The sequence below is a fragment of the Somniosus microcephalus genome, unplaced genomic scaffold (genome assembly GCF_052327205.1).
Source record: "Somniosus microcephalus isolate GS21.2 unplaced genomic scaffold, FLI_Smic_1.0 unresolved_chr7, whole genome shotgun sequence".
NCBI classification, from domain to species: domain Eukaryota; kingdom Metazoa; phylum Chordata; class Chondrichthyes; order Squaliformes; family Somniosidae; genus Somniosus; species Somniosus microcephalus.
Genome location: NW_028225185.1, coordinates 13442536 through 13465035, shown reverse-complemented (window position 1 = coordinate 13465035; position 22500 = coordinate 13442536). Strand labels below are relative to the sequence as shown.

At 55.8% G+C, this 22500-nt stretch overlaps 1 protein-coding gene and 1 long non-coding RNA gene across 4 annotated transcripts in view; one reads left to right on the top strand and one right to left on the bottom strand.

Moving 5' to 3' along the window:
* sema6cb (semaphorin 6Cb) overlaps positions 1-22500 on the top strand; it is a 118475-nt gene that overhangs the window by 4809 nt on the left and 91166 nt on the right. The gene's annotated exons all lie outside the window — the stretch shown is intronic.
* LOC147086554 (uncharacterized) overlaps positions 21212-22500 on the bottom strand; it is a 9826-nt gene continuing 8537 nt past the window's right edge. For both annotated transcript variants that reach the window (XR_015075740.1, XR_015075739.1), the window contains exon 2: positions 21212-21775. This is a non-coding gene — a long non-coding RNA (uncharacterized LOC147086554). The remainder of the gene's footprint in view (positions 21776-22500) is intronic.

Below are 22500 nucleotides of genomic sequence, written 5' to 3'. Positions count from 1 at the left end.
TTACACAGGAACAGGAGGAGGCCATTCAGCCCCTCGAGCCTGTTACACAGGAACATAGATACATAGATACATAGAAGATAGGAGCAGGAGTAGGCCATTCGGCCCTTCGTGCCTGCTCCGCCATTTAATGAGATCATGGCTGATCCTTTAATTCAGTATCCCGTCCCCGCCTTCTCTCCATAACCCTTAACCCCTTTTGCCCGTAGAAATATATCTAATTCCCTCTTAAATATATTTAATGAGCTCCTATAGCCTGTTACACAGGAACAGGAGGAGGCCATTCAGCCCCTCGAGCCTGTTACACAGGAACAGGAGGAGGCCATTCAGCCCCTCGAGCCTGTTACACAGAAACAAGGAGGAGGCCATTCAGCCCCTATAGCCTGTTACACAGGAACAGGAGGAGGCCATTCAGCCCCTCGAGCCTGTTACACAGGAACAGGAGGAGGCCATTCAGCCCCTCGAGCCTGTTACACAGGAACAAGGAGGAGGCCATTCAGCCCCTCGAGCCTGTTGCACAGGAACAGGAGGAGGCCATTCAGCCCCTCGAGCCTGTTACACAGGAACAGGAGGAGGCCATTCAGCCCCTCGAGCCTGTTGCACAGGAACAGGAGGAGGCCCATTCAGCCCCTCGAACCTGTTACACAGGAACAGGAGGAGGCCATTCAGCCCCTCGAGCCTGTTACACAGGAACAGGAGGAGGCCATTCAGCCCCTCGACCCTGTTACACAGGAACAGGAGGAGGCCATTCAGCCCCTCGAGCCTGTTACACAGGAACAGGAGGAGGCCATTCAGCCCCTCCAGCCTGTTACACAGGAACAGGAGGAGGCCATTCAGCCCCTCCAGCCTGTTACACAGGAACAGGAGGAGGCCATTCAGCCCCTCGAGCCTGTTACACAGGAACCGGAGGAGGCCATTCAGCCCCTCGAGCCTGTTACACAGGAACAGGAGGAGGCCATTCAGCCCCTCGAGCCTGTTCCGCCATTCAGTCAGATAGAGTTATACAGCACAGAAAGAGGCCCTTCGGCCCATCGTGTCCGCGCCGGCCATCAAGCCCTGTCTATTCTAATCCCGTTTTCCAGCACTTGGTCCGTAGCCTTGTATGCTATGGCGTTTCAAGTGCTCATCTAAATGCTTCTTGAATGTTGTGAGGGTTCCTGCCTCTACCACCCTTTCAGGCAGTGAGTTCCAGATTCCAACCACCCTCTGGGTGAAAAAGTTTTTCCTCAAATCCCCTCTAAACCTCCTGCCCCTTACCTTGAAACTATGCCCCCTGGTTATTGACCCCTCTACTAAGGGGAAAAGTTCCTTTCTATCTACCCTATCTATGCCCCTCATAATTTTGTACACCTCAATCAGGTCCCCCCTCAGCCTTCTCTGCTCTAAGGAAAACAACCCCAGCCTGTCCAGTCTCTCTTCATAGCTGATCTGTGATCTAACTCCATCTACCCGCCTTTGGCCCATATTCCTTAATACAGTACCTTTGGTTAACAAAAATATATCAATCTCAGATTTAAAATTAACAATTGACCCAGCACCAATTGCCGTTTGCGGAAGCGAGTTCCAAACTTCTACCACCCTTTGTGTGTAGAAGTGTTTCCTAATTTCACTCCTGAAAGGACTGGCTCTGATTTTTAGACTCTGCCCCCCAGTCCTAGACTCCCCAACCAGCGGGAATAGTTTCCCTCTCTCTCTGTTCCCCGTAATATAAAGCACATAGAATTCTGACAGGGCTAGACAGACTGAATGCTGGGAGGATGTTTCCCCTGGCGGGGGGTCTAGAACGAGGGGTCACAGTCTCAGGATACGGGGTAGGACATTTAGGGCTGAGATGAGGAGAAATTTCTTCACTCAGAGGATGGTGAACCTGTGGAATTCTCTACCACAGGAGGCTGTGGAGGCCAAGTCACTGAATATATTTAAGAAGGAGATGGATAGATTTCTAGACACAAAAGGCATCAAGGGGTATGGGGAGAGAGCGGGAATGTGGTATTGAGATAGAGGATCAGCCATGATCACATTGAATGGCGGAGCAGGCTCGAAGGGCCGAATGGCCGACTCCTGCTCCTATTCTTCTATGTTTCTATCCTGAAAGCTTCGATCAGATCACCCCTTAACCGCCTAAATTCCAGGGAATACAACCCTAATTTGTGTAATCTCGCCTCGTAACTTAACCCTTGGAGTCCGGGTAACATTCTGGTAAACCTACGCTGCACTCCCTCCAAGGCCAATACATCCTCCCTAAGGTGTGGTGCCCAGAACTCATAGAGGCAGCATGGTGGCATAGTGGTTAGCACTGTTGCCTCACAGCGCCAGGGACCCGGGTTCGAATCCGGCCTCGGGTGACTGTCTGTGTGGAGTTTGCACATTATCCCCGTGTCTGCGTGGGTTTCCTCCGGGTGCTCCGGTTTCCTCCCACAGTCCAAAGATGTGAGGGTTAGGTTGATCGGCCGTGATAAAAATTGGCCCTTAGTGTTAGGGGGGATTAAATACGCGGGGTTACGGGGATAGGGCTTGGGTGGGATGGCTGTCGGTGTAGGGACCGGGTGCTAGGGTATGGATGATCAGCCATGATCTCATTGAATGGCGGAGCAGGCTCGAAGGGCCGAATGGCCTACCCCTGCTCCTATCTTCTATGTTTCTATGTTTCACAGAACGTTACAGCCCGGAAGGAGGCCATTTCGGCCCATCGTGTCCGCGCCGGCCAACAACGAGCCCTCCAGCCTAATCCCACTTCCCAGCTCTTGGTCCATAGCCCTGCAGGTTACAGCATCCCAAGTGCACATCCAAGTACTTTTTAAATGTGGTGAGGGTTCCTGCCTCGACCACCCTTTCAGGCAGTGAGTTCCAGACCCCCACAACCCTCTGGGTGAAGAAATTTCCCTTCAAATCCCCTCTAAACCTTCCACCAATTACTTTAAATCTGTGCCCCCTGGTTTTTGACCCCTCTGCTAAGGGAAATAGGTCCTTTCTATCCACTTTATCTAGGCCCCACATAATTTTATACACCTCAATAAGGTCTCCCCTCAGCCTCCTCTGTTCCAAGGAAAACAGACCCAGCCTGTCCAGTCTTTCCTCATAGCTAAGATTCTCTACTCCCAGCAACATCCTTGTAAATCTCCTCTGTACCCTCTCTAGTGCAATCACATCTTTCCTGTAATGTGGTGACCAGAACTGCACGCAGTACTCTAGCTGAGGCCTAACTAGTGTTTTATACAGTTGAAGCATAACCTCCCTGCTCTTGTATTCTATGCCACGGCTAATAAAGGCAAGCATCCCGTAGGCCTTCTTAACCACCTTATCTACCCGGCCTGCTACCTTCAGGGATCTGTGGACCTGCACTCCAAGGTCCCTTTGTTCCTCTACACTGCTGACAGTACTCCAGGTGTGGTCTAACCAGGCCTCTGTACAGCTATCAACAGTGACAGGTTAGGCCTCCCCAGACACACCCGCCCCCGCCCCCGCCCCTATTTAATTCTAAATCTCACGTTTGAATTGGGCGAGCGAGCCCGCAGGATTGGCAGCTGCTGCAGTAAGGCTCAAGGCGGCGCAGTAGGCCTGAAACCCAGGCTTTGTTTGGGGCCCAGTGCTCGATTCTGCTAAAAGGCACCCGTTCACACCTTGTCTCCTTGAAGGAAAACAGTCCCGGGACAGCTGTCTATCCCCGTAAGCAATTTCTGAGACGGGGAGGGAGAGTGGGACGGGGGGGGTTGTTGGAGAGGCTCTCGGTGATATCGGACGCAAAGGCCGCAGGCTTACAACTCTGCCGGCCCGTGTACTAACCCGCACCGAGTCCCGTTCGCCCCCCCCGCCCCCGCCACGCCCACCCTGTGCTCGCTGGCCTACACTGGCTCCCGGTCCGGCAACGCCTCGATTTTCAAATCGCCGTCCTTATGTTCCAATCCCCTCCGTGGGCCCTCGCTCCCCTCCCTACCTCTGTAACCTCCTCCAGCCCCACAACCCTCCGAGATCTCTGCGCTCCTCCAATTCCGGCCTCTTGCGCATCCCCCGATTTCCATCGCTCCACCATTGGCGGCCGTGCCTTCAGCCGCCTGGGCCCCGAGCTCTGGAATTCCCTCCCTAAACCTCTCCGCCTCTCTCTCTCTCCTTTAAGACGCTCCTTAAAACCGACCTCTTTGACCCAGCTTTTGGTCACCGGTCCTAATATCTCCTCGTGGCTCGGTGTCAAAATATTGTTTGATAATCGCTCCGGTAAAGCGCCCTGGGACGTTTTACTACGTTAAGGGTGCTAGATAAATGCAGGTTGTTGTTACAAAAAGAAAATACTGCGGATGCTGGAAATCTGAAATAAAAACAGAAAATGCTGGAGACACTCAGCAGGCCAGGCAGCATCTGTGAAGAGAGAGAAACAGAGTTAACGTTTCAGGTCGATGACCCTTTCGTCAGAATTGGAAAAACGCAGGAAATGGAGCAGATTTTTAAGCCAATGCAGGGGCTGGGAAAGGGGGGTGGAGGGGAACAAAAGGGAAGGTCTGTGGTAGGGTAGAAGGCAGGAGAGGTTAAGAGAGATATTCAAGGCAAAAGGAGATATTCAACTTGTTGTGGTTGAGGTGGACGACACAGTTCGTCAGTCGATGGCACTCATCCTGTTTTCAGAGCTGGCTGAACTCAGATGGTGCCCTCCACAGTCGAATAGTCTGCCGTTGTTCGCCTTCGAGGCTGACGAAGTGAACGACTGGCACTTGGGACAAGGTGGCAGGTTGTGGGGGGGGGGAGGTTGGGTGTGTGGGGGAAACCGCCCCCCCTCCCCCAAGAGGTCTGGCCATTCCCCGGGGGCCAAGCTTGCGGTCACCTGTCCTAACATCTCCTAGTGGCTCACTGTCAAATTTAGCCTGATAATTGCTCCTGTGAAGCGCCCTGGGGCGTTAAAGGCGCGGTATAAATGTTGTTGTAGATGGCCTTCATAGCGAGCGGATTCGAGTACAGGAGCAAGGATGTCTTGCTGCAGTTGTACAGGGCCTTGGTGAGACCACACCTTGAGTATTGTGTGCAGTTTTGGTCGCCTTATCTGAGGAAGGATGTTCTTGCCATGGAGGGAGTGCAGCGAAGATTCACTAGGCTGATACCTGGGATGGCAGGAATGACGTATGAGGAGAGATTGGGACGATTGGGCTTGTACTCGCTGGAGTTTAGAAGAATGAGAGGGGATCTCATTGAAACTTATAAAATTCTAACAGGACTGGACAGACTAGATGCAGGGAGGATGTTTCCGATGGCGGGGGAGTCCAGAACCAGGGGTCACAGTCTAAGCCATTTAGGACTGAGATGAGGAGGAATTTCTTCACCCAGAGAGTGGTGAACCTGTGGAATTCTCTACCACACAAGGCAGTAGGGGCCAATTCATTAAATATATTCAAGAAGGAGTTAGATATATTTCACAGAATCACAGAATCTACAGTGCAGATAGAGGCCATTTCGGCCCATCGAGCCTGCACCGACACATATCCCACCCTATCCCCGTAACCCCACCTATTTAATCCCCCCTAACACTAAGGGTCAATTTATCATAGCCAATCAACCTAACCCGCACATCTTTGGACTGTGGGAGGAAACCGGAGCACCCGGAGGAAACCCACGCAAACACGGGGAGAATGTGCAAACTCCACACAGACAGTCACCCGAGGCCGGATTCGAACCCGGGTCCCTGGCGCTGTGAGGCAACAGTGCTAACCACTATGCCACCGTGCCCCCCTCTTAAGGCTAAAGGGATCAAGGGATATGGGGAGAAGGCAGGGACAGGGTACTGAAGTTGGATGATCAGCCATGATCTCATTAAATGGTGGAACAGGCTCGAGGGGCCGAATGGCCTACTCCTGCTCCTATCTCCTATGTTTCTATGACACCTCCTGCCACCGCCCCCACCCCCCACCCCCACCGGCCCTCCCCTCGCCCCAGTGCCTTATTGCGCAGGCGGATGTTAAAAGATCGCCCGCAGTGCGCGAGGAAGATCTGGCTGGCATCTCCTCCCTTGATCCAACCCCGGCCTCGGCCAACGGAAGTCGAGCAGATTCGCCGCGTTGCTGCTCGCGGGATCGGCCTGTGCACCAAAAATGGGGCCGCTGTGGATCGCCGCCAAAATAAAGAAACCCCCCAGCCCCAACACAACGGCCACCGCCCCTCAGTCGACGCGCCGCTCCGGCCTTGGCGCTGGTTTAGTGTTAGGGCTGAGTTGAGGGATGGCTCAGGCGGAGGAGGAATCATCGATTGACAAGCTCACGGCAGAACTTGTCGAACCTGAAATATCCTGCGACATGGCAGGTCCTTGTTGTGTTTAAATTAGGACCAGGGACTTTTCTTTAACGAGGATTGATTGGGTTCCCTGCTCCTTCATTCTCAACGAACTGGCGGCTTGTCAGCTCGGTAATGAGGGATCTCGTGCTCATCAAGGTGAGCGATGTGTCTGTTGGGAGAGCTGAACGAGCCTACTCCATGGCCCCCGTTTCACCGTCAAACAGCACGGGTTAGATACAGAGTAAAGCTCCCTCTACACTGTCCCATCAAACACTCCCAGGGCAGGTACAGCACGGGTTAGATACAGAGAAAAGCTCCCTCTACACTGTCCCATCAAACACTCCCAGGGCAGGTACAGCACGGGTGAGATACAGAGTAAAGCTCCCTCTACACTGTCCCATCAAACACTCCCAGGGCAGGTACAGCACGGGTTAGATACAGAGTAAAGCTCCCTCTACACTGTCCCATCAAACACTCCCAGGGCAGGTACAGCACGGGTGAGATACAGAGTAAAGCTCCCTCTACACTGTCCCATCAAACACTCCCAGGGCAGGTACAGCACGGGTTAGATACAGAGAAAAGCTCCCTCTACACTGTCCCATCAAACACTCCCAGGGCAGGTACAGCACGGGTGAGATACAGAGTAAAGCTCCCTCTACACTGTCCCATCAAACACTCCCAGGGCAGGTACAGCACGGGTTAGATACAGAGTAAAGCTCCCTCTACACTGTCCCATCAAACACTCCCAGGGCAAGTACAGCACGGGGTTAGATACAGAGTAAAGCTCCCTCTACACTGTCCCATCAAACACTCCCAGGGCAGGTACAGCACGGGTTAGATACAGAGTAAAGCTCCCTCTACACTGTCCCATCAAACACTCCCAGGGCAGGTACAGCACGGGTTAGATACAGAGTAATGCTCCCTCTACACTGTCCCATCAAACACTCCCAGGGCAGGTACAGCACGGGTTAGATACAGAGTAAAGCTCCCTCTACACTGTCCCATCAAACACTCCCAGGGCAGGTACAGCACGGGTTAGATACAGAGTAAAGCTACCTCTACACTGTCTCATCAAACACTCCCAGGGCAGGTACAGCACGGGGTAGATACAGAGTAAAGCTCCCTCTACACTGTCCCATCAAACACTCCCAGGGCAGGTACAGCACGGGTTAGATACAGAGTAAAGCTCCCTCTACACTGTCCCATCAAACACTCCCAGGGCAGGTACAGCACGGGTTAGATACAGAGTAAAGCTCCCTCTACACTGTCCCATCAAACACTCCCAGGGCAGGTACAGCACGGGTTAGATACAGAGTAATGCTCCCTCTACACTGTCCCATCAAACACTCCCAGGGCAGGTACAGCACGGGTTAGATACAGAGTAAAGCTCCCTCTACACTGTCCCATCAAACACTCCCAGGGCAGGTACAGCACGGGTTAGATACAGAGTAAAGCTCCCTCTACACTGTCCCATCAAACACTCCCAGGGCAGGTACAGCACAGGTTAGATACAGAGTAAAGCTACCTCTACACTGTCTCATCAAACACTCCCAGGGCAGGTACAGCACGGGGTAGATACAGAGTAAAGCTCCCTCTACACTGTCCCATCAAACACTCCCAGGGCAGGTAGAGCACGGGGTTAGATACAGAGTAAAGCTCCCTCTGCACTGTCCCATCAAACACTCCCAGGGCAGGTACAGCGCAGGTTAGATACAGAGTAAAGCTCCCTCTACACTGACCCATCAAACACTCCCAGGGCAGGTACAGCACGGGGTTAGATACAGAGTAAAGCTCCCTCTACACTGTCCCATCAAACACTCCCACGGCAGGTACAGCACGGGGTTAGATACAGAGTAAAGCTCCCTCTGCACTGTCCCATCAAACACTCCCAGGGCAGGTACAGCACGGGTTAGATACAGAGTAAAGCTCCCTCTACACTGTCCCCATCAAACACTCCCAGGGCAGATACAGCACAGGTTAGATACAGAGTAAAGCTCCCTCTACACTGTCCCATCAAACACTCCCAGGACAGGTACAGCACGGGGTTAGATACAGAGTAAAGCTCCCTCTACACTGTCCCAACAAACACTCCCAGGGCAGGTACAGCATGGGTAAGATACAGAGTAAAGCTCCCTCTACACTGTCCCAACAAACACTCCCAGGGCAGGTACAGCACGGGGTTAGATACAGAGTAAAGCTCCCTCTACACTGTCCCATCAAACACTCCCAGGGCAGGTACAGCATGGGTAAGATACAGAGTAAAGCTCCCTCTACACTGTCCCCATCAAACACTCCCAGGGCAGGTACAGCACGGGTTAGATACAGAGTAAAGCTCCCTCTACACTGTCCCATCAAACACTCCCAGGGCAGGTACAGCATGGGTAAGATACAGAGTAAAGCTCCCTCTACACTGTCCCCATCAAACACTCCCAGGGCAGGTACAGCACGGGTTAGATACAGAGTAAAGCTCCCTCTACACTGTCCCATCAAACACTCCCAGGGCAGGTACAGCACGGGTTCGATACAGAGTAAAGCTCCCTCTACACTGTCCCATCAAACACTCCCAGGGCAGGTACAGCACGGGTTAGATACAGAGTAAAGCTCCCTCTACACTGTCCCATCAAACACTCCCAGGGCAGGTACAGCACGGGTTAGATACAGAGTAAAGCTCCCTCTACACTGTCCCAACAAGGTGCTGCTACCTCAATTGCGCCTCCGACTGAACAAGTGTGACGGCTCCATTTCCCTCAACAGGCCAGGGGCTAACTTGGTGTCAATTCGTGTCAAATTAGGGGCCGTTTTCTGCTCTGTGGGCCCAGGCCCACTGGGGTCCTAATTGAGTAGGCCCGGACATTCCTTGCAGCCGAGAGAGGAGAGGAGGGACTGCTTTCCCAGCAGAGGAGGCCCGATCGGAGCTCAGGTTGTCGAGATAGAAAGGGCAGCTCGAACCTCTTGACTCACCGCTCCCCCCGGTTAGCCCAGGTTCAAAGTTCGGGCTACCAGAGGCGAAAGGTCAAAGTCCCTGGCTGCACCTCAATAGAGCGGGCTGCTGTACTTGTCTCTGTTTGATCGCAGTTCCCGCCTGCTGTCGGCAGCAGCTGATGTTAAGCAGATGTCGTTGATGTGCTTGTTGTGATTGTCTGCCAAAACCACTTCATAATCCTCAACCCGCAATCCGCTTGGAAAATTACAGCGAGGATTCTTCAGAGCAAAACCAAAGCGCCCACTCCGCGACCAGCGCCAGTCTGAGTTAGGAAGAGACTCACGTGACCAGACAGCAGGGTTCCCGACTCAGCCTCCATCGACAGCTCAAGGCTCAAGAGACAGGGGGAGCCTTGAATATCCCAACCCGATCCCCTCACTCCCGATCATCTCACTCCCGATCCCACACACTCCCGATCCCCTCACTCCCGATCCCCTCACTCCCGATCATCTCACTCCCGATCCCACACACTCCCGATCCCCTCACTCCTAATCCCCTCACTCCCAATCCCCTCACTCCCAATCCCCTCACTCTCAATCCCCTCACTCCCATTCCCCTCACTCCCAATCCCCTCACTCCTAATCCCCTCACTCCCAATCCCCTCACTCCCGATCATCTCACTCCCAATCCCCTCACTCCTAATCCCCTCACTCCCATTCCCCTCACTCCCATTCCCCTCACTCCCGATCCCCCACACTCCCGATCCCCTCACTCCCAATCCCCTCACTCACAATCCCCTCACTCCCAATCCCCTCACTCCGATTCCCCTCACTCCCAATCTCCTCACTCCCAATCCCCTCACTCACAATCTTCTCACTCCCATCTCCCTCACTCCCATTCCCCTCACTCCCAATCCCCTCACTCCCAATCTCCTCACTCCCATCTCCCTCACTCCCATCTCCCTCACTCCCAATCTCCTCACTCCTACCCCCCTCACTCCCGATCCCCTCACTCCCATTCCCCTCACTCCCAATCCCCTCACTCCCATTCCCCTCACTCCCAATCCCCTCACTCCCGATCCCCTCACTCTCGATCCCCTCACTCCCAATCCCCTCACTCCCAATCTCCTCGCTCCCATTACCCTCACTCCCGATTCCTCACTGCCGATCCCCTCACTCCCGATCCTCACTCCCAATCCCCTCACTCCCGATCCTCACTCCCAATCTCCTCACTCCCATTACCCTCACTCCCGATTCCTCACTCCTGATCCACTCACTCCCATTCCCCTCACTCCCAATCCCCTCACTCCCATTCCCCTCACTCCCAAACCCCTCACTCCCGATCCCCTCACTCCCAATTCCCTCACTCCCGATCCCCTCACTCCCAATTCCCTCACTCCCATTCCCCTCACTCCTGATCCCCTCACTCCCAATCCCCTCATCCCAATCCCCTGACTCCCATTCCCCTCACTCCTGATCCCCTCACTCCTGATCCCCTTCACTCCCAATCCCCTCACTCCCATTACCCTCACTCCCAATCCCCTCATCCCAATCCCCTCACTCCCAATCCCCTCACTCCCAATCCCCTCACTCCAATCCCCTCACTCCCAATCCCTTCACTCCCATTCCCCTCACTCCCGATCCCCTCACTCCCAATCCCTTCACTTCCAATCTCCTCACTCCCGATCCCCTCACTCCCAATCCCCTCAATCTCAATCCCCTCACTCCCGATCCCCTCACTCCCAATCCCCATCACTCCCACCCCCTCACTCCCAATCCCCTCACTCCCAATCCCCATCACTCCCACCCCTCACTCCCAATCCCCTCACTCCCAATCCCATCACTCCCAATCTCCTCAATCCCAATCCCCTCACTCCCATTCCCCATCACTCCCACCCCCTCACTCCCAATCCGCTCAATCTCAATCCCCTCACTCCCGAGCCCCTCACTCCCAATCCCCTCACTCCCAATCCCCATCACTCCCACCCCCTCACTCCCAATCCCCTCACTCCCGATCCCCTCACTCCCGATCCCCTCACTCCCAATCCCCTCAATCTCAATCCCCTCACTCCCGATCCCCTCACTCCCAATCCCCTCATTCCCAATCCCCATCACTCTCACCCCCTCACTCCCAATCCCCTCACTCCCAATCCCCATCACTCCCACCCCTCACTCCCAATCCCCTCACTCCCAATCCCATCACTCCCAATCTTCTCACTCCCAATTCCCTCACTCCCAATCCTCTCACTCCCAATCCTCTCACTCCCGACCCCCTCGCTCCCAATCCCCTCACTCCCAATCCCCTCACTCCCAATCCCCTCACTCCCAATCCCCATCACTCCCACCCCCTCACTCCCAATCCCCTCACTCCCAATCCCCCCACTCCCAATCCCCTCAATCTCAATCTCCTCACTCCCACCCCCTCACTCCCAATCCCCTCACTCCCAATCTCCTCACTCCCGATCCCCTCACTCCCAATCTCCTCACTCCCAATTCCCTCACTCCCAATCCCCTCACTCCCAATCCCCTCAATCTCAATCCCCTCACTCCCGATCCCCTCACTCCCAATCCCCTCATTCCCAATCCCCATCACTCCCACCCCCATCACTCCCAATCCCCTCACTCCCAATCCCCATCACTCCCACCCCTCACTCCCGATCCCCTCACTCCCAATCCCCTCACTCCCAATCCCCATCACTCCCAATCCCCTCACTCCCAATCCCCTCAATCTCAATCTCCTCACTCCCAATCCCCTCACTCCCAATCCCTTCACTCCCAATCCCCTCACTCCCAACCCCCTCACTCCCGATCCCCTCTCTCCCAATCCCCCCACTCCCGATCCCCTCACTCCCAATCCCCTCACTCCCATTCTCCTCACTCCCAATCCCCTCATTCCCATCCCCCTCACTCCCAATCCCCTCACTCCCACCCCCCTCACTCCCAATCCCCATCACTCCCAATCCCCTCACTCCCAATCCCCTCTCTCCCAATCCCTCTCACTCCCACAGCACCGCGTTCTTCGGTATTCCAGTGTGCAGCACGACGTGGTCGAATAGCAGAGCTGCGAGGATGGACGGATATCCCGGGGCGGGGGTTGGGCTGGCCCACCCCCGGTGATCAGGGAGCTTTTAGGCAGAACCTTCCTTCCCCCGGGGTGCGGGGTGGGGGGTGCTGGAGTACAACACGGGGCGGATGAGGGTGGGTCCGTTCGGAGGTCAATAAACCTTTTCCCAATCTGTCAGCCCAACCAAACTTCATTTCTTTTTTAAGTTCTTCAAATATTTATTATCTACAAATGAATATCGTAATTTTTTTACATAGTCAGCGCAAGTAATTATCATAATGGGATCGGCCCCACTTAATTAATCTGCTCAATATTCCATCTATCCCTTGGTGTAATGGATAATTCTCCCAAATCGCTGCTTAAAACATAAATCAATAGTTCCTTGTATGGGAAAGTATACAATAATGCCACAGATTATCATTTTTTCAATATCAGTTTTCTTTTTGCGGTTTGGCTTGAGCTCTACGTCGTTCTGTACTGAGAGACCAGGGGATGAAAGGTCAAGGCCCAGTAAGATCGAGAGGTTTTGAGGTCAATTAATGTGTCGGCTGTGGTTTGGAGGGTCGCTCTCTCTCTCACCTCTGAGTCAGAAGGTCGTGGGTTCGAGCCCCACTCCAGAGACTCGAGCACAAAAATCCAGGCCGACACTCCCAGTGCCAGTACTGAGGGAGCGCCGCACTGTCGGAGGGGCAGTACTGAGGGAGCGCCGCACTGTCGGAGGGGCGGTACTGAGGGAGCGCAGCACTGTCAGAGGGGCCGTACTGAGGGAGCGCCGCACTGTCGGAGGGGCAGTACTGAGGGAGCGCCGCATTGTCGGAGGGGCGGTACTGAGGGAGTGCCGCATTGTCGGAGGGGCGGTACTGAGGGAGCGCCGCACTGTCGGAGGGGCGGTACTGAGGGAGCGCCGCACTGTCGGAGGGGCGGTACTGAGGGAGCGCCGCACTGTCGGAGGGGCGGTACTGAGGGAGCGCCGCACTGTCGGAGGGGCGGTACTGAGGGAGCGCCGCACTGTCGGAGGGGCGGTACTGAGGGTGCGCCGCACTGTCGATGGGGCAGTACTGAGGGAGCGCCGCACTGTCGGAGGGGCAGTACTGAGGGAGCGCCGCACTGTCGGAGGGACAGTACTGAGGGAGCGCCGCACTGTCGGAGGGGCGGTACTGAGGGAGCGCCGCACGTTTGTCCTGGGAGGGTGGCCATGTTTGTCTTGGGCAAGATGGCCATGTTTGTGCGTGTAAACCTTTCAACCACCCTGACCTATATTGATAGTTGAACCCATCCAGAAGGCATCGTGAAGATTCCTAGTTGCCACTGCTGGGTTTCTGTAACGAATACCCTTTCACACGTGTGACACGCTCGGATGATTGTTATGCTCAAACCTGCTCCGAACGCAACAGGAAGTTGAGCAAATTGTCTGACATAATTATCCGTAATTAACTGGGAAAACATTTGAGAACAGCTACGAGCTGAACGGCACCCCAGTGAGACAGATCTCCTGAGTCACCGGCGCTGCATTCGTCAGCGGCCATATGGTCCGCACGCTGCCCGTCAAAGATGGAGGCTGACCATCCCGCGGCAACTAGTGGGAGAAGAGACCGGGCGGGGGTGTGGGTACGAGTCGCCCCCCGTCTTCCCACCACCCCCCCCCCCCCACCCCACCCCTCCACCCCCCCACAGCCACTGGTGTCCTGAGGCAGATATTCCTCCCTCAACGACCCCCGTTTAAAAAAAAGGGAGGCCGGGGGCAATCGGCCGTTGCCGCGGGATCTTGCAGTGCTCAAAATGGCCGCCGCCTCGACACTCCCCACCCCGCCGCCCAAAAAACCCCACGCCGCCAGACACCCGTGCGCGTATTGCGATTTCAAACGCCTGGCGGCGAGTTAGGTGGCCTAATTGAGGGAGCGCACGCGGGCGCGGTGTCCCACTACCAAAGCTAGTGGAGGCGGATTCGCGAAACCGCTACTGTTTTGCCAGGGGCGGTGGGAAGCTGAGTGCGGTCTCTTCTTGCCGGACACTCTGGCGAGTTCAATTAATTTTTTTTTTAAATGAAAGGGGGTTCCGCTAAATCCTGACTACGGGCTGGCTTCTGCTGAGACTTGCGGCTAGATGCCCGGGGTTGGGAGCCATGGTAACCATGGCCAAGGTGTGTGCCACGGTAAAAGAAAGGGGATTCAGCATTGCATGCCAAGCAAGGCTTTTAAAAAGCCGTGTCTAGACAGGACTGTTCTTCCCTTGGGAATCCCCCTCGGGAGCACTTTAAATCCATTCCGTGCGGAGGACGTGTGAGAAGGAGATTCAAAATGGCCGCCGGCCAGCCACTGAATCACGGCTACGAATAATTAGAGTTTTTTGGGTTTTTTTGCGCTGGCTCCGCCTGGAAACCGTGGCTCAGTGGGTAGTCACTCTCTCTCTCTCTCTCTCTCTCTCGTTTCTGAGTCACAAGGCCGTGGGGTTCGAGTTCCCGCTCCGTGAGACTCGAGTGCAAAATACAGGCCGGCACTCCCCAGTGCCAGTGCTGAGGGAGCGCCGCACTGTTGGAGGGGCGGTACTGAGGGGGCGCCGCACTGTCGGAAGGGCAATACTGAGGGAGCGCCGCACTGTCGGAGGGGCAGTACTGAGGGAGCGCAGCACTGTTGGAGGGGCAGTACTGAGGGAGCGCCGCACTGTCGGTGAGGCGGTACTGAGGGAGCGCGCACTGTCGGAGGGGCCGTCTTTCGGATGAGACGTTAAACCGAGGCCCCCCGTCTGCTTTGTAGTGAGGTTGGTTGAGGGATAAATATTGGCCCAGGACACCTGGGACAACTCCCCCCTGCTCTTCTTCAAATAGTGGCCGTGGGATCTTTTATATCCACCTGAGAGAGCAGACGGGGCCTCGGTTTAACATCTCATCCGAAAGACGGCACCTCCGACAGTGCGGCGCTCCCTCAGTACCGCCCCTCCGACAGTGCGGCGCTCCCTCAGTACTGCCCCTCCGACAGTGCGGCGCTCCCTCAATACCGCCCCTCCGACAGTGCGGCGCTCCCTCAGTACCGCCCCTCCGACAGTACGGCACTCCCTCAGTACCGCCCCTCCGACAGTGCGGCGCTCCCTCAGTACCGCCCCTCCGACAGTGCGGCGCTCCCTCAGTACTGCCCCTCCGACAGTGCGGCGCTCCCTCAGTACCGCCCCTCTGACAGTGCGGCGCTCCCTCAGTACCGCCCCTCCGACAGTGCGGCGCTCCCTCAGTACCGCCCCTCTGACAGTGCGGCGCTCCCTCAGTACCGCCCCTCCGACAGTACGGCACTCCCTCAGTACTGCCCCTCTGACAGTGCGGCGCTCCCTCAGTACTGCCCCACCGACAGTGCGGCGCTCCCTCAGTACCACCCCTCCGACAGTGCGGCGCTCCCTCAGTACCGCCCCTCCGACAGTGCGGCGCTCCCTCAGTACTGCCCCTCCGACAGTGCGGCACTCCCTCAGTACTGCCCCTCCGACAGTGCGGTGCTCCCTCAGTACCGCCCCTCCGACAGTGCGGCGCTCCCTCAGTACTGCCCCTCTGACAGTGCGGTGCTCCCTCAGTACTGCCCCTCCGACAGTGCGGTGCTCCCTCAGTACCGCCCCTCCGACAGTGCGGCGCTCCCTCAGTACTGCCCCTCCGACAGTGCGGCGCTCCCTCAGTACTGCCCCTCCGACAGTGCGGCGCTCCCTCAGTACTGCCCCTCCGACAGTGCGGCGCTCCCTCAGTACCGCCCCTCCGACAGTGCGGCGCTCCCTCAGCACCGCCTGGATTTTGTGCGCGAGTCTCTGGAGTGGGGACTCGAACCCACGACCTTCTGACTCAGAAGCGAGAGAGAGAGAGAGACAGTACTGAGCCGCCGGCTGACACCGGATGTCACGTGGATCTCCAACTCGCCGCCAGAGCTTGAGGCTGGCGTTGCGGATCAGCCGCCCCCCGCTCTTCGATACCGTTCCCCACCTGGCGTTCCGAAGTTGCGCCCTTCCCCGTTCAAACACTGGACGAGTCGGGCCTAGCTCGGACAGGCCCTGAATCCAGGCCTGCACCAGAGTGAGGAGGGACAACGGCTTAAATGTAATTAAATCTTCCTTCCCTTGCGGGGTGAGAGAGGCCAGAGTTTTTAGCGAAACAATCTGACAGTAACAAATGCGCCGCCCTCGAAGCATTCTTCCTTCAATTGGTTTCCTCGCTTCCCTTTAATTAATTGTCCCTCCCGCAGGTCTGACAGGCCGTGGCCACCATGCTTGATGGCTCCCCGAAGAACGGAGCCTGCAGGCCCGGTTTTGAAAGGTCCTTTCTCACCGAGCCCCAGTGAGTGTCAGCTCAGCTGCGTCAGTGGCTGCCCTCCCTCTCTCAGTCAGTACAGGTCACGAGTTCGAGCGTGCTTTTGTCGAGAGCCGGAGGCTCGCCTAGCCGGCCTACCCACCTCCCACCCTCCGTAAGCTCCTGCTGCCCCGTGTCCTAACTCGCACCGAGCACCGTGTCCTAACTCGCACCGAGCCCCGTGTCCTAACTCGCACCGAGCCCCGTGTCCTAACTCGCCCCGAGCCCCGTGTCCTAACTCGCCCTGAGCCCCGTGTCCTAACTCGCACCGAGCCCCGTGTCCTAACTTGCCCCGAGCCCCGTGTCCTAACTCGCCCCGAGCCCCGTGTCCTAACTCGCCCTGAGCCCCGTGTCCTAACTTGCCCCGAGCCCCGTGTCCTAACTTGCCCCGAGCCCCGTGTCCTAACTCGCCCTGAGCCCCGTGTCCTAACTCGCCCTGAGCACCGTGTCCTAACTCGCCCCGAGCCCCGTGTCCTAACTCGCACCGAGCCCCGTGTCCTAACTCGCCCTGAGCCCCGTGTCCTAACTCGCCCCGAGCCCCGTGTCCTAACTCGCACCGAGCCCCGTGTCCTAACTCGCCCTGAGCCCCGTGTCCTAACTCGCCCCGAGCCCCGTGTCCTAACTCGCCCCGAGCCCCGTGTCCTAACTCGCCCTGAGCCCCGTGTCCTAACTCGCCCTGAGCCCCGTGTCCTAACTCGCCCCGAGCCCCGTGTCCTAACTCGCACCGAGCCCCGTGTCCTAACTCGCCCCGAGCCCCGTGTCCTAACTCACACCGAGCCCCGTGTCCTAACTCGCCCCGAGCCCCGTGTCCTAACTCGCCCTGAGCCCCGTGTCCTAACTCACACCGAAACCCGTTCAGCCCCTCCTGTGCTCGCTGACCTACCCTGTCTCCTAGTCCAGCAAGGCCTCGATTTTACAATCATAATGTCGGCAAACACGACTCAGCATCAATCCCCCCAAACAGCAATGTGATAAATGACCAGTTTAGTGATGTTGATTGAGGGATAAATATTGGCCCCAGGACACCGGGGAGAACTCCCCCTGCTCTTCTTCCAATAGTGGCCGTGGGATCTTTTACGTCCACCTGAGAGGGCAGGCGGGGCCTCGGTTTAACGTCTCATCTGAAAGACGGCACCTCCGACAGTGCAGCACTCCCTCAGTACCGCCCCTCTGACAGTGCCGCGCTCCCTCAGTACTGCCCCTCCGACAGTGCGGCGCTCCCTCAGTACCGCCCCTCCGACAGTGCGGTGCTCCCTCAGTACTGCCCCTCCAACAGTGCGGCGCTCCCTCAGTACCGCCCCTCCGACAGTGCGGCACTCCCTCAGTACCGCCCCTCCGACAGTGAGGCGCTCCCTCAGTACTGCCCCTCCGACAGTGCGGCGCTCCCTCAGTACCGCCCCTCCGACAGTGCGGCACTCCCTCAGTACCGCCCCTCCGACAGTGCGGCGCTCCCTCAGTACCGCCCCTCCGACAGTGCGGCGCTCCCTCAGTACCGCCCCTCCGACAGTGCGGCGCTCCCTCAGTACCGCCCCTCCGACAGTGCGGCGCTCCCTCAGTACTGCCCCTCTGACAGCGCGGCGCTCCCTCAGTACTGCCCCTCCGACAGTGCGGCGCTCCCTCAGCACCGGCACTGGGAGTGGCGGCCTGGTTTTTGAGCTCAGAGCTCAGAGCCAGGGCTAAACTCAATCCCCCAGGCGAGCCCTCTGGCAGGGCCTCGCAGCTCCCAGCCTGTTCACTCCACCAGCTCCGTGACACTTCGCCCAGTTATGAATAAATATCTTAAATTGAATTATTAATGCTTCAATCAGGCTGCAGATGCCAAGGTTTATTGCCGTATTCTCTGGGCTTGTAATGTGTTTTAATTATTTCACAGCCCGCCCCAGGGCCATTTGCACTGCCGGTTGGATGGCAGCACAGGACACAATAAAAGAGTCACCCAGCCTTGCCTAATGACCAGTTCATCTCAATCAGCTCCCAGCCACAGCCACCAAGGGACCGTCTCAAAACCTACCCTCCTGCAGAAAAACGTAGAAAGCTCTTTGCTGGAGTCTATCCAATTAGTCCCGGGAGAGTGTAGAGGGAGCTTTACTCTGTATCTAACCCGTGCTGTACCTGCCCCAGGAGTGTTTGATGGGACAGTGTAGAGGGAGCTTTACTCTGTATCTAACCCGTGCTGTACCTGCCCTGGGAGTGTTTGATGTGACAGTGTAGAGGGAGCTTTACTCTGTATCTAACCCGTGCTGTACCTGCCCTGGGAGTGTTTGATGTGACAGTGTAGAGGGAGCTTTACTCTGTATCTAACCCGTGCTGTACCTGCCCTGGGAGTGTTTGATGGGACAGTGTAGAGGGAGCTTTACTCTGTATCTAACCCCGTGCTGTACCTGCCCTGGGAGTGTTTGATGGGACAGTGTAGAGGGAGCTTTACTCTGTATCTAACCCGTGCGGTACCTGCCCTGGGAGTGTTTGATGGGACAGTGTAGAGGGAGCTTTACTCTGTATCTAACCCGTGCTGTACCTGCCCTGGGAGTGTTTGATGGGGACAGTGCAGAGGGAGCTTTACTCTGTATCTAACCCGTGCTGTACCTGCCCTGGGAGTGTTTGATGGGACAGTGTAGAGGGAGCTTTACTCTGTATCTAACCCGTGCTGTACCTGCCCTGGGAGTGTTTGATGGGACAGTGTAGAGGGAGCTTTACTCTGTATCTAACCCGTGCTGTACCTGCCCTGGGAGTGTTTGATGGGGACAGTGCAGAGGGAGCTTTACTCTGTATCTAACCCGTGCTGTACCTGCCCTGGGAGTGTTTGATGGGACAGTGTAGAGGGAGCTTTACTCTGTATCTAACCCGTGCTGTACCTGCCCTGGGAGTGTTTGATGGGACAGTGTAGAGGGAGCTTTACTCTGTATCTAACCCGTGCTGTACCTGCCCTGGGAGTGTTTGATGGGACAGTGTAGAGGGAGCTTTACTCTGTATCTAACCCGTGCTGTACCTGTCCTGGGAGTGTTTGATGGGACAGTGTAGAGGGAGCTTTACTCTGTATCTAACCCCGTGCTGTACCTGCCCGGGGAGTGTTTGATGGGACAATTCAGTGAAGGGGGCTCGGTAATACTAGTTGATCTGCGTGTCATTTCAGAGCAAAGCCTCTTTGTCCTGCACAAGTGTCGATCGGAGATGTTGCCACTTGGAGGAGTCAGCAGCGGAGGCAGGATTGATAGGCCTGATTGATCAGCCAATCAGACTGATTGTGCCGATCCTTCAGACCCTCAATCACACATGGAGATAACCTCCGGCCAGCCTGCCTGCACTAGGCCCGATCCCCTCCCCCCACCCCCGCCCATCCATGCCGCTATCGACAAGTGAATGACAAGAGGCTCAACGTAGTTACCACGGGAACGGAGGCAGTAACAGCCCGTGAACTGTACTAAAAGGGGAGTGGAATAGAGACTGGGCTTCAGTAGACAGAGGCAGGCCGTGCCTTCAGCCGCCTGGGGGCCCCGAGCTCTGGAATTCCCTCCCTAAACCTCTCCGCGTCTCTCTCCTCCTTTAAGACGTTCCTTAAAACTGACCTCTTTGACCAAGCTTTTGGTCACCTGTCCTGATATCTCCTTATGTGGCTCGGTGTCAAATTTTGTCTGATAATCGCTCCTGTGAAGCGCCCTGGGACGTTTTACTACATTAAAGGCAGCTGATAAAAGCTAGATGTTGCAACTACAGAACAAGACTCAACTCTTATTGAAACGATTCACCACACGCCAAGTTCTTTCAGGCGGTTCCCAGAGATGTGATAAGGTGCGGCTTCTGTGGGACCTTGGAGCGGAGAGAGCGTTCCGTCTCCTAGGACTGATATCCCTCACCTTGAAAAGCACAGGCCTCCCCGTCGACCCCCGCCCCCGCCCCCCCCCCCCACCGCCCACTCTTCAGGAGCATTGCCACAAGGGAGGCATTGTTTTTGGAAGCGACGCTAATCGTTCGGGGCTCGAAACAAAGACCGCCATTGTCTCTCTCCCCAGGTTCTCGTGACTTCGAGCCGAAACCTCGGGCGACGAGAACCTCGACGCGTCACGCGGCCCACTCGGCGAGGCCCGCCCTCCAGCCATAGCGCGACGCCAGCCCCACAGGAGGCCGCTCGGCCCGTCGAGCCCGGTGCCAGCTCCGAGTCGCGGCTGCCCGTGGAAGGTTGTGTTGACGGGGTGAGATGAAGAGGGGCGGGAGGAGGCTGGTGTGGAGCATAAACACCGGCATGGAGCAGTTGGACCAAATGGCCTGTTTCTGGGCTGTAAATACTTTGTAATTCTATGTAAAGCAAAGATTAATATCGCTAATAACAGTAATCTGGAAAGGCCATGAATAGAGATGAATCATGGTCTCAGAAGTTGGTATCGGGGCTGAGGAGGGAGAGATTACACCGTCTGAAGGGTAGAGAAAGCCCCTTGAGTATTTCCAAACTCCCCATTTAGTTTGTGGCAACAGAGGTGTGTGATCTAACCCCCTCTCCCTCCTGCCCCCACCTCCTTCCGCGACAGGGCAGGGGCGGGTGGCAAAGCGTGGCGCCACCCAACAGCTGAGTTTTGAAGAGCGCGCAGGGGACAGAGGGACCTGGGAGTTAATGTGCATAGGTCCCTGAAGGTGGCGGGACATATTGATGTAAGAAGTCACACAACACCAGGTTATAGTCCAACAGCTTTATTTGAAGTCACAAGCTTTCGGAGCGCTGCTCCTTCGTCAGGTGAAGTGGAGAAATGCATAAAGACACAGCTTATATAGTCAGAGAATAATGTCAGATGTTTACAGGTAATCTTTCCAACTGCCATTTATCACAGCTCGGCAGAGAGATAATCACAGCAATCAAAGGTGTGAATGGTGTCCAAACAGGTTAGTCAGGAAAACATTACATCAAAGAACAATGAGGTGGGGTCACAAGGGGTCAAATGTTGCAGACGCTGGGGTCTGTATGAAAAACAAAAAAACAAACAAAAAACATTTTTTTGCTGGAAATCACAGCAGGTCCGGCCGCATCTGTGTAGAGAGAACAAGCCAATGCCGACTCGAGTCTGGACGACCCTACGTCAGGTGGGGTTACATGTAGCGTGACATGAACCCAAGATCTCGGTTGAGGCCGTCCTCATGGGTGCGGAACTTGGCTATCAGTTTCTGCTCGACGATTTTGCGTTGTCGTGTGTCTCGAAGGCCGCCTTGGAGAATGCTTACCCGAAGATCGGAGGCTGAATGTCCTTATTGAGACATATCGAGAGAGTGGTTAGCAAAGCATATGGGATCTTGGGCTTCATAAATAGAGGTATTGAGTACAAAAGTAGAGAAGTGATGCTGAACCTTTATAAAGCGCTGGTTAGGCCACAACTGGAGTATTGCGTCCAGTTCTGGTCACCACACTTTAGGAAGGATGTGAAGGCCCTCGAGAGGGTGCAGAGGAGATTTACCAGAATGGTTCCAGGGATGGGGGGTCTTAGCTACAAGGACAGGTTGGAGAAGCTGGATTTGTTTTCATTGGAGCAAAGGAGGTTGAGGGGTGATTTGATCGAGGTGTACAAGATTATGACAGGTTTGGATAGGCTATACGGGGAAAGGCTGTTCCCACTAGTTGATGGTACAAGGACTAGGGGACACAGATTTAAGGTTTTGGGCAAGAGATACAAGGGGGGGAACGCGAGGAAAAACTTTTTTACGCAGCGAGTGGTGAGGACCTGGAACTCGCTGCCGACGGAAGTGGTGGAAGCGGAGACACTCGATGTTTTCAAGGGGAGACTGGATAGGCACTTGAGGGAAATAAACTTGCAGGGCTACGGGGATAGAGCGGGGGAATGGGAGTGACTGGATCGCTCCACAGAGAGCCGGCACGGACTCGATGGGCCGAACGGCCTCCTTCTGTGCCTTTATGACTCCATGACTATCAGCAACTCTCGTGATGACATCCCATAGTTTGGTGTCTGTCAGCTAA